Here is a 12,187-nt window from a genome sequence, read left to right on the forward strand (position 1 = left end):
AGTTTAAATGTCCATCCCACTTGCTGCCTCTCTAGTGGGCTATATGAAGTGAGGTATAGGCCTCCCACCTCTGCGACACCACAGGACCACCCTTGTCTCTTTTGCTTAAATTCATCTTCTCCAGCCTGGAAGGAGTCTCCTCCCATTCTGGAGAAACGCCCTTGCCTACATATTTCAACCAATATATTAATACTTTGGGTTTGTTTTCTTTCTTTTGTTTTTTTCCTTTTAGTAGAAAAATTGGTTTGTTTTCAAACCTATTTTAAAAGTCACATTTGTTAACTGCAGGATTTTGAGAAAAGAGAGCCTGAAAACCTTGAGGACAATTTGTGTTCTGTCCCGACCTGTCGACTGCAGATCCGCTGATCTGATTAAAAGTGAGGAAGCCAGTGAGGCAATGCAGGGAGAAAATTCTCCTTTTCCAGAGGGTGACATCTTGCAGGGTGTATGTCGGGACCGCTGGCGGAACTGGTCCACTATTTTGACCTCACGCCCCGACATTTATGCCTCTTCCTGTTCCAGAGAACCTATGTTCCTGCTGAACCAAACCATCACGTACAAAACCCATCCACAATTCCCAGGAAATGAAAATAGAATCTGGGTAACAAAGTCTTACCTTTTTTGTCATCCCTTTATGCTTCCTCTGGTGTCACTGGCTCACAGGCTGCTGCACGCAGAAGCCTTGAACCCAGTCACTGAGACCAGAGCTCCTGGCTCAAAATGGCGGCCCCGGCCCCTCCGCCTGGGGCCGTGCGCAGCGGCGCGGCGCTCGGCGCTCCGTCCAAGATGGCGGCGGGGCTGTGAGCGGAGGCTCCGCGCCTGCGCTGTGAGCGGAGGCTCTGCGCCTGCGCTGTGAGCGGAGGCTCTGCGCCTGCGCTGTGAGCTGCAACCTTGAGCCCCGTAGCCAGCCCGCCAGAGCTCCGCCTGCTCCCCTCGGCTGGTGAGACCTCACAGAGCAGCCCGGCCCACTGCCTCTCCGGCAGGCCCACTGCCTGTCTCTATAGCGGGAACTCCAACCCCTCCATGCCTTGATCAGACCACGAGGCTTTCCTCTGCATCTTGACTGAGCTTGTCTCCTTCCATTGTCCCGAGTGTCACAGGGCAGGAGGACACTTGAGGTAGAAGTGACTCCGGAGGGTCGTAACAAAAGCAGATAACGTGTCTCCAGTATCTCTTTGCTCCCATATTTCTCTGCACAATTGTTTTCTCTGTCTGATGTGTTCCTTGTTTACTGGTTCTTAGAGACAAAATCCTAACTACCCTTAAGAAGAAAAGCAGGGATGTGTCTGGCAGTGGAGCGGTTGACTCCCCACTTCCACTTCAGGGAGCACAGGTTCCATCCCTAGTGAGCGAACTAAGATCCCACAAGCCAAAAAGAAAAAGAAATGGAGATGGTGTGGGAATGCATATCAGGAACTATGTAATGTTTTAATGTCTTTGTGTGCTGATATATTGTAACTAGACTTATTTTGGAATTCACTTTGAAATATATAGATGTATCAAATAGCTTTGTTGTATAACTGGAACTGATATAGTTATCAAAATAAACTCAGAAAAAGAGATCTTTTCTCTTTCAGGAAGGGTTGAGGGGAGGGGGAATTGAATGAAGACAGTTGAAAAGTACCAACTTTCAATTGTAAGATAAATAAGTACTAGGGACATTTGCCAACAAAGGTCCGTCTAGTCAAGGCTATGGTTTTTCCAGTGGTCATGTATGGATGTGAGAGTTGGACTGTGAAGAAGGCTGAGTGCCGAAGAATTGATGCTTTTGAACTGTGGTGTTGGAGAAGACTCTTGAGAGTCCCTTGGACTGCAAGGAGATCCAACCAGTCCATCCTAAAGGACATCACTCCTGGGTGTTAACTGGGGGGACTGATACTGAGGGTGAAACTCCAATACTTTGGATGCAAAGAGTTGACTCATTGGAAAAGACTGATGCTGGGAGGGATTGGAGGCAGGAGGAGAAGGGGACGACAGAGGATGAGATGGCTGGATGGCATCACTGACTAGATGGACATGAGTTTCAGTAAACTCCGGGAGTTGGTGATAGACAGGGAGGCCTGGCATGCTGCGATTCATGGGGTCGCAAAGAGTTGGACACGACTGAACGACTGAACTGAACTGAACTGAGGGACGTTCAACATTGATAAGTATAATTAACACTGCTGTGTGTTTTATGTGAAAGTTGAAAGTAAATCTTGAATTCTCATCATATGGAAAAATATATATATTTTTATTTCTTTCATTTTGTATCTGTATGAGATGATGGATGTCATTAAACTTACTGTGGTCATCATTTCATACTTGTAAGTCAGTCAATATGCTTTACACCCTAAACTTGTACAGTGCTGGGATATGTCAATTATATCTCAATAAACACGAAAGGAAAAAAAGAAACGAAGAGAGGGAATCCCCACTGGGAGGTATGGCTACTGTTTGAATAAATGTTTTGAGAAATAGTTTGGCCATTTGGGGGAATTTCTATAGACAGAGTCCTTATTTTATGGGTGCTTGTGTTTTGATAGAATAATTTATTGAAAACTTGAGATTCTGAAACTCTGCAGTATCATCATACTGTTCTTCAAGGAGAAGATGCATTTCCTAAGGCCTTTCTTCCCTGGATCTCTGGGTTCTTATTAACCTCACTTGTTCACTGGTTTAGTAACAGGAATGGGTGCTTCTCAGGTGGCACTTCTGGTAAAGAACCCACCTGCCAGTGCAGGAGATGTAAGAGATGTGCATTCGATCCCTGGGTCGGGAAGATCTCCTGGAGGAAGACATGGCAACCCATTCCAATATTCTTGCCCGGAGAATCCCCATGGACAGAGGAGCTTGACGGGCTACAGTTATTAGGGTTGCAAAGAGTTGGACATGACAGAAGCGAATTAGCACGCATGCATGGGTGCAGAGGAGAAATTTTCAAGTTCCCAGAAATAAATGGAATGATAATCTTAATGTCATTTTAAATTTAAGTGGGCTAGAAATTACCTATGGGAATTTTGTCCTCTTATACTCTCTCTCTTCTCTTTCTTTTATCTTGAAATGGTAGTTTTCAAGGATGTCTTCATTCTTTCAAGGACGTTTATTGAGAATTTACCATGTGTAAGACATTATGCTAAGCAGTGGCTTTATGTATATAATAGAACATTAAACAGGTTAGGAATAATGGGGTGTAAACATAAAGCAATTTTATTTTATCTCCCTCTATCACTTAAAACTTTATTGAGCTGGGAGGGGTTTTCCTCTGCTCTTAGATGATTTTTCTTGATCATTTATGTTAATAGAAACTTCTGCAGTTGCTCTAGGTTACTAAACACAGTTTTAGTTCCAAAATTAGAATTTCTTTTTACTTCAACAGAATCTGTTTAATTGTATCTTTTAAAATTTTTTATTGAAATATAGTTGATTTACAATGTGTTCATTTCTGCTGTACAGCAAAATGAATCAGTTATTGCCGGGGACCAGCCCCGGCTGATCCAGGGTATTCGAAGGAGAGACGGCTAGGCGAGGGTCGGGGAACAACTGCTTAATTAAACGTTAATTAAGGAATAGAATAAGGATAGCTCAGTGAGGAAAATTCAGTGGAGAAAAGAGGCTGAGTAGCTTGGTTTACGTGGGGGACCAATAAAACTTCAAGACAAGAAGCTTGCACCACTTACGTAGGCCGCAGGCGTCCTTCCGTTCTCCCGAAGGAGAGGAGACACTGAGGCCTCCCCGGTCGGATCTTAGAAGCCCAGGCATAATTAGTAAGCATGGTGGGTTCCGCGCTCCAGATGGAGACTCAACCAGAGTGAGAGAGAGAGAGAGACATGGGGAGACCAGTCTTTCGAGGAACTGATCCCAATTCTTTATTTTCCATGGTCTACTTTTATACACTGAGGTGTTATGCAAAAGTCACGCGGGGTCAGCAGTCCTGACTTTTATCAAAGTCAGGTGCTTCATACAAATGTATACAGAAGTCTTAGGGGTGTTACATCATCTTCTGGCCAGGGGGCCTGCTGACAATTTACGACCCTCTCCTTGTGACAGCGGTCAGTCAACCAGGACACTTATTTCTCCAGGGGTGATTATTCTTAAAACAGACGCCACCCAAATAAAGTTACATTCCTATAGGGTGAGGGTGTAGTGGGTTTTAGTTAAGGAAAGAATTTACTTAGCCTAAGGTCTAACGTGATTAATATCAAAGGTTAATACTTATTTCTTCTATATATTCATTAATGTGTATAAGGGCAGGGGATGTGGAGACTTAGCAGTAAACATTGGCTCAACAAATGAAAAACCCTTCACCAATATGATTTCTAATTAGCCCATTATACTTATACTAATAATTTTCTAACTTTTCTAAGGAACCTGTTTTTAGAAGGTTTAAAGCATCTCGTGCCTCTCACAGTTGGGAGGCTGTGAGCAATCACATGTGGCCGGACAAGCCTGTCAGGCAGGCTAGAGAACCTTCAGAGGAGTTTGTAGGTTAAAACACTCTTGTCACGCCCAGGGGTTTTTATCAACTGGAGCTTTAAGTTAACTCCTTCTCCGAAAGAGGTGGTGGGGGACAGCCCCCCGTAAAGTCAGAGGTGTAGGTGAGAGCACAAAGTAGTAAAGTAGGCAGGCTCTGGTTATGGGGGTAGATGCTCGAGGATTTCCAGGGGGACTCCTGAGGCTCGATCCCGCCTTTGCGTATGTCGAGCCTCCTTCCTCATGACCTTTGCCATGGGCGGAGTGCCTCATGCCGGCCCCCAACAAGTTATACGTATACATATACCCACTCTTTTTTTTTTTGAAAGACTCTTTTGCCATATAGGCCATTCAGAGTACTTGAGATTCTGAAACACTGCAGTATCATCATACTGTTCTTCAAGGAGAAGATGCATTTCCTAAGGCCTTTCTTCCCTGGATCTCTGGGTTCTTATTAACCTCACTTGTTCACTGGTTTAGTAACAGGAATGGGTGCTTCTCAGGTGGCACTTCTGGTAAAGAACCCACCTGCCAGTGCAGGAGATGTAAGAGATGTGCATAGAAATTACCTATGGGGATTTTGTCCTCTTATACTCTCTCTCTTCTCTTTCTGTTATCTTGAAATGGTAGTTTTCAAGGATGTCTTCATTCTTTCAGGACGTTTATTGAGAATTTACCATGTGCTATCCTTGAGGAGGGCATGGCAACTCGCTGTAGTTTTCTTGCGTGGAAAGTTCCGTGGACAGAAGAACCTAGTGGGCTACAGGCCATAGGGTCGTAAAGAGTCAGTCACAACTGAAGCGACTTAGCATGCATGTATGCACCTGTGCTATACAGCAGGTTCTTATTGGTTTTCTATTTTGGCTATATTAATAACAATGTGTATATGTCAATCCCAGTTTCCCAGTTTATCCGCCCCCATCCCTTGGTGACCATGAGTTTGTTTTCTACATCCATTACTCTGCTTCCGTTTTGCAATTAAGTTCATTTGTACCCCTGTTTTTTTATATTCCACATCTAAGTGATATCATATGATATTTGTCTTTCTGTGTATGGCTTACTTCACTCAGTATGACAATGTCTAGGACATTCTGTGTTGCTACAAATGGTATTATTTGCCTCATATAATAAGCCAATTTCTGAACTTGACTTAAAAAGATCTCCTTCCCTTAGACAAGCTGTCCAAGAAAGTCTACATCCAGTAAATAGGAAAGTGGTCGCCTTGTTCCTTCCTTTACTCTGTAGTCACAAGTCTGTCCAAAGGGGCTTCTGACCCTCTTCTTCAGAGAGTGGGGATGGGGTTGAGGTTGGGCGAGCAGGGAAGTGACTGACAGCCTTGTGAACTGCGTCCTGGTCTCTGGCCCCAGCAGATGTGTACACTGACTCTTTTCCTCTGAGCACTGTCCTGCGTTCTTTGGAGATTCTCCTCCCCTTGCTAGGAAACTCACACAAGAACCTTTCTGTTTTTCTTTCATTAGTTTTTGCTCAGGGGCCAAGGGTTTCCCTGGCAGATGCTCTCCCTTTCTCAAGATATCCAGACCCCTCTTTGCTCAGAGGGTTTATAGGTACTTCAGATCCTTGGGTCGCACTGTCTACATGGGGACATGCTCACACTTGGTCTCATGTTCTGCTCTGAGGTCCTGGAGACACAATCCTGTTGGTAATGAATCCTCCCCTGCAGCTTCAGGAAGCCAAGTTTTTGACTCCTTCTCCAGGCTGAGGCCCTCGTCTGCCCCCTCCCCTTCCTCTTTTCCTTCCATCCATGTCTGAGCCCTGTTTCTTGAGAGACAGAAGCTGCCCCTGGAAACACACATGTAAAGCATTCCATCTCGGAGTTAGTCTGGTAGCTTCTCTGGGGCTTCATTTTTGGTTTGGGAGAAAATGTTCCTTGGAATGCCAGTGAGGAAACAAAGGGTGAGGGAGCCAGGCTGAAAACACAGGGTAATCGTTCAAGAGCTGCTTCTGCCACACAGCCTGATTAGAGGGTCATCAAAGGTTTTGCTAAGAGGTGTTGTTTTTGCTGGTACTGAAGGATAAGTTCGTCTCTGAGGTAAAGTAAAGAAAAAGGATGTTCTTGACAGAAAGGATAGGGCCCCAAAGGGAAGGTGTCTGAAAGTACACAAAACATTTGTGGAAACGGCTGCAGCTTTAGAACAGGTGGTTGGGAAGATCCTTAACGAAGAAGTACTGAGTGTGTCAAACAAGGGGTTTGGCATTTACCCAGCAGTCTCTGGGGTCGCACAGAGTCGGACACGACTGAAGCGACTTAGCAGCAGCAGCAGCAGTCCCTAGGGACGCTTTGGGAGGCTGTAAACAGGGAGGCAATGTGTTCCTAAAAGACAGTGACACCTAGGAAAAAACGAACAAAAATTGTGTAAGATATCTATGGAGAAAATGACAAGGCATGAGTGAAGGACATGAACCAGACCCTTGAGAAAGAGAAGTCCTGAAGCCCTGGGCTGCCCCTTGCAACCCTGTGTTATTTGTTGGTCTGATTTTCATGTCTCTCTCCTCTGTTGATTGCTCTTCCACTGGATGTGAAAAGGTAAGGGACGGAAACAAAACTTATTTAAATACTTGCCCCTCCCTCCTCTGCTCCTCTTCAGTGACTTGTTGCAAAAGTCAAAACGAGACAAAGCAAGACCATTTGGGCTTTAGAAGTAAGTGGGAAAAAGGAAAGTTGTCAAGAAGGATATGTATTTGTATATTCATTTGTAAAAAAGTGAATGAACAAATAAACAGTACATATGGTAGAGTTCGTATGCTCATGGAAACAAAAAATGGAGGAATATACACCAAACTGTAGATATTCGTGTTTTGGTGTATTTTCAAGTATTATATCTGAAATACGGTATTTTTTATTGAAGTATAATTGCTTCACAATGTTGTGTTAGTTTCTGCCATACAATAGCGTGAGTCAGCTCAGTTCACATGTAGCCCTTCCCTCTTGCGCTCCCTCCTGCCCCCCTCCCGCCCTCTAGGGCATCACCGAGCGCTGAGCGGGCTCTGCTCGCCGTCTGCTCTGCGCGTGACAGTGTATGCGTGTCAGTGCGGCTCTCCTACCTCTCCCTTCATAGCGCTTACCCGCTACATTGTATCACGTGCTTTTTCTATCTTTATACCTATCTTTTATCTCAATCTGTCTATGTAAACTCTGTGAAAGACTTTTCCTAGAAGAGTCTCTCTGATACATCGTAGGGATTCAATATATATCTGTTGAATAAATGAGTATATACATTATATATATATATATGTACATATATAGGATCCTTTACTTATAAAAAAACAACAATTTTACTTTTGTGTAATAAGGGTTGAGTTCTCAACCTCAGAACTTTTGACCTTCTGGCGGGGATACTTTTGTTTGACAGGCTGTTCTGTGCATTGTAGGATGTTAAATAGCATCTCCGCTGCTGCTTGTCAGTCAGTCATGTCGACTTTGTGTGACCCCGTGGACTGTATCCCGCCAGGCTCCTCTGTCCATGGGATTCTCCAGGCCAGAGTAGTAGAGTGGGTTGCCATGCCCATCTCCAGGGGATCTTCCCAACCCAGGGATCGAACCTGGGTCTCCTGCATTGCAGGCAGAGTCTTTACCAGCTGAGCCACCAGGGAAGCCCCTAATAGCATCTCTGGTCTCTATTAATTAGATGCCAGTAACTCCTCCCTCCCTGCCTCCAACCAGTGGTGGCAACCAAACTATCCCCAGATGTTGCTCAATGTCCTTCCGGGGTCAAAACCCTCCCCGTTTCCCTCACCGAGAACCACTGTGATGGGAGAAACCCAGAGTCAGGTACTGCTATATCGTTGTAAAAACGCGCAGCGCATCATGAGGTAAATGGCAAGTTTCCATCTACGGCTGTGCTGTTAGAGGGGAGTGAGCTGAAAGCTCTGTCATGGATTCCCATACTTTAATGAGAGTTACTCAGGTCTCAGCACCTCTCTACATTTTGGTTTTCTTGTTTAGTATAAATGCAATCCAATTTAATCTGCATATAAACACATCCATTGCATATTAAAATCAACATATTATAAGCATCAAGCTGAATGCTTTCTTGAAGGAGCAAACTAAAAAAATTCATACATATTAATATCACAGATAAGCCAATTATTATATGAAGTAGTAAATAAAAAAACAATATGATTAATCTAAAACTGGGAGCTTCATAAAGCAAAATATATGATATTAAGATTAGACTGCTTTAGAGACAATATTATGAATCCTTGCATTTTACATGTAATTTGTTTAAAATTAATTTCCCAGTGTGCTATCTTATTTTTGTTTCACCTAGACCTATGCTAATATGTTTTATGAAACCTTGATATTACTTAAAATCACAGCATGGAGAAGATGCCATTTCTCTACTCTTAATTGAGGCAGAACACACGGGTTAGCTTCACAGTTCACAAGACCCTAAGGACCTGGAGGTATGCTGGAATTGTTGATTATCTGCTGGAAGGGAGCAGTGATGCGGCTCACCTGGTTTATGAAACACTCAGCATTATTCTTTACATAGCAACAACAACAATCTTTATAATAAAGAATACAGTTTTTGAGCACTTACTGTGTGCTAAGCCCTTAGCATTCTGACTGCATGTGTGTGTGTGTGTGTGTGTGTGTGCTCATTTGCTCAGTTGTGTCCGACTCTTTGTGGTCCCATGGACGGTAGCCAGCGAGACTCTTCCGACCATGGGATTTCCCAGGCAAGAGTACTGGAGTGGATTGCCATTTCCTTCTCCACGGGATCTTCCCAGCCCAGGGATCGAACCCTGGCCTCCAGGCAGATTCTTTACCACTGTGCCACCTGGGAAGTCCCTGATGTGTTAACTCCTTGAGGGCAGGGTCAAGGTTTGTTCATCCATGTCTCCTCCAGAATGCAGGATGTTTTGTTGGTACTTCAAGAAATATAAAGAAACAGCATTCGGCTTTACCTTGGTCTTGCCCCTGGACTTCCCGGGCTGTGTCCTGTACTTTCCTGTCCGTTCCCTCCAAAGACCATCATGTTCGAGCCACAAACCTATGTATCTCTTGCCTTCTTACACTTGAAGGTCCATTACGGCCCTCACCTCCTCAGTGAAAACTACTTCTGAGCCTCCTCTGGGCACTCTGTGTAGCAGTTAAACCGTTTTCTCTTTTTAACCTTTGAAACATCTTATTATATTTGTAGCCTTTTTGCAACCCACCGTAAGTTTCTGCATTGATCTATATTTTAAGAGCCTCTTCTTGTGCTTGGAACATACTAGGCAGATAGTATACGCTAGCTGTTCTTATTACATGCTGGTATTGTATATGTGTGTCAGAGGGGCATGCATTCAGATCCCTACAGGGTCCGTCCAAATCCTAGCAATGGACTTTAAGCAAGTCACAACCCCTTTGAGCCTCAGTTTCCTCATCTGTGAAACTGGATCATAAGAATACCTACTTCATAGAGTAGATGTACAGATTAAATCCACTTAAAATATGTGAAGGGCTTAGAAAACTGCCTGACACATTGAGTTGTTAGCTGTTATTTTTGTAGAGGTGTTAGCTGTTATTTTTATAGGGACCTATTAATGAAGTGAATCAAGCTGAAATTGAGAATTTTTTTTTTTTTTTCTTGAAGCACGTGAATTGCCTGATCTGGCTTAATTCCCCCAGTTTTAAAAGAGATGCGGGTATAAGGGATATTGCTTATTATTTCTTAAGTTCACTATAAGGGCAACAGTAGTGCCAGTGTGATGATAAATGGTTGCTGAGACTCAGCCTCTATGCAGGAGACCTTAGGGAGTGGCGGGGCCTGGGAAGAAACGGAGCCACTCACGCTGTCTGAGGGGGCAGCCACTACTCAGCTCAACTGTTGTGCTGTGGGGTGCAGACCTTATCTAATCAGATTGTCAGGTTTTAAAGAGAAGCCCAAACTGAAATTTTATAGGAAGTCTCCAAATTTTTAAATGTTGGCAGCTAAATAAATAAAATATAATATTTTCTGCAGCTTCCCTGGTGGTTCAGTGGTAAAGCATCTGCCTGTCAATGCAGGAGACCCAGGTTTGATACCTGGGTCAGGAACATTCCCCTGGAGATGGAAATGGCAACCCACTCCAATATTCTTGCCTGGGAAATCCCATGGACAGAGGAGCCCGGTGGGCTACAGCCCATGGGGTCACAAAACAGTTGAACATGACTTAGCAACTAAACGCACACACACACACACACACACACACAGTATTCTCTGCAGTGTGACAAGATTGTAAAAAACCCTGCATCTCTAACCCAGTTTGGTCCTCTAGGCCACCGGTTTGCAAGCTCTGTTTCATCTGACAACTTCCTCTAGGGTTTGAATGTGAGCTGCCCACCGAAGATAGGCAAATAGATGTGAGTGAAATCACAGTTTGGTCAAAGAACTCTGGAGCATTTTCCATACATAGAATTCGGCTTATGATTTTTCTTTTAATAATCCAAAGGCTATTTCCCACTGTTGCTCTGTTTTCTTCTTTTTCTTTTTCGTCATTGTGCGCGCGTTGGTAACATGCCCTGAATGCAGAAAAGCCATAAACTAGGTCACTTCCTCGGACAGGGAAATTCTCTGAAGCAAAAGCAGCAAAAAAATCCATCATTTTCCTACTACAGAAGTATATACTTTCTCTCCAAAACCCAGAGTTTGACACAATAAAAAACCACATCTGACAAAAATGCTAAATTCATGCAGTTTAAAATTTTTAATCACCTTAAGCCGAATCCTAAATCGGTTTTCCTGCAAGATCACAAATCAACTGCTTAGCTTCCCTTAAGGAAATGCTGACCTCTACAAGAAACAGTTATTTGTTTTTATTTTTTTCTCCTTCCCTTCTGGATGTTTGTGTGTGTGTGTGTGTTTTGTTTTGTTTTTTTTTTTTTCACTTTATAGAATTTAATAAAGGGTGAAGTAACAAATGAGGAGATAAAAATATTCCTGAACACTCTAGGGCAACTGTGGGTATGTAAACAGATATTGTAGCCAGTCCCTCAAGTCGCATCAGCATTTGACTTTATAATTCGAGCTCTGTTTATTACTAAATTTAACTTGTATCTGTGTGTCTCTCCCTGAATTCAAGTAAAGGGCAGCCTGAGACTATAACATGCCAAATTATCCATTTCATCGGCGAGTCTGTCGATTTATGCATCTGTCGGTGCATTGATCTCTTTTAACGTGGTCTTTCAAGGAAGACATTTCTATATCTTTGTTTCTTATTCCTCCTTGTTTACGGAGACCTGGTCCTCCCTTCTCTTTCAAATTGCCCTCTCTTCTCATCTACAAAGGTTCATGGTACAGATTTTTTTTTTTTTTTTTCCTCTAAACTTTCTCGTTCTCATCTCTGTCTTTTATGATGTCGACTGTCTCCTGAGGCTGCGGGCTAGCCCTCGTCAGCCCTGGTCTCAGCCTCTGCGCGCGCGCAGGACGGGAGGGCGGGCCGGATTCCTGCGCACGGCTTGTCCTCACGTGGAGATGCACCATCGCCGAAGGAAGAGCGGTAGATGGACCCTGATGAGCTGCGGACGAACTTCCTGTGGTGAGTGTGTGGTGGCAGGGCGGTGGGGGGTGGGCAGGAAAGAGAACCAAGTCCTGACCACCTACCTAACTGACCAGGTCCTTTTTCAACTATTCACCGAGATATCAGTGGTTCTGAAATGCTTTCCAGCATAATGTTGGCGACCTGTATCGGTGAGTGCAAGTGGTGGGTGGGGGGAACACCGTGACAGAAATAACCCACTTTTTTCTGC

General features: G+C 43.9%; 1 long non-coding RNA gene across 4 annotated transcripts in view; it reads right to left on the reverse strand.

Moving 5' to 3' along the window:
* LOC129626116 (uncharacterized) overlaps positions 1 to 1,626 on the reverse strand; it is a 29,999-nt gene extending 28,373 nt beyond the window's left edge. Inside the window, exon 1 of one of the 4 annotated variants that reach the window (XR_008701769.1) lies at positions 617 to 1,626. This is a non-coding gene — a long non-coding RNA (uncharacterized LOC129626116). The remainder of the gene's footprint in view (positions 1 to 616) is intronic. The other 3 variants (XR_008701770.1, XR_008701767.1, XR_008701768.1) reach the window with 3 other exon arrangements.
* Positions 1,627 to 12,187: the final 10,561 nt, after the last annotated feature.

The sequence above is a fragment of the Bubalus kerabau genome, chromosome 13 (assembly GCF_029407905.1).
Source record: "Bubalus kerabau isolate K-KA32 ecotype Philippines breed swamp buffalo chromosome 13, PCC_UOA_SB_1v2, whole genome shotgun sequence".
Taxonomy (NCBI): Eukaryota; Metazoa; Chordata; class Mammalia; order Artiodactyla; family Bovidae; genus Bubalus; species Bubalus kerabau.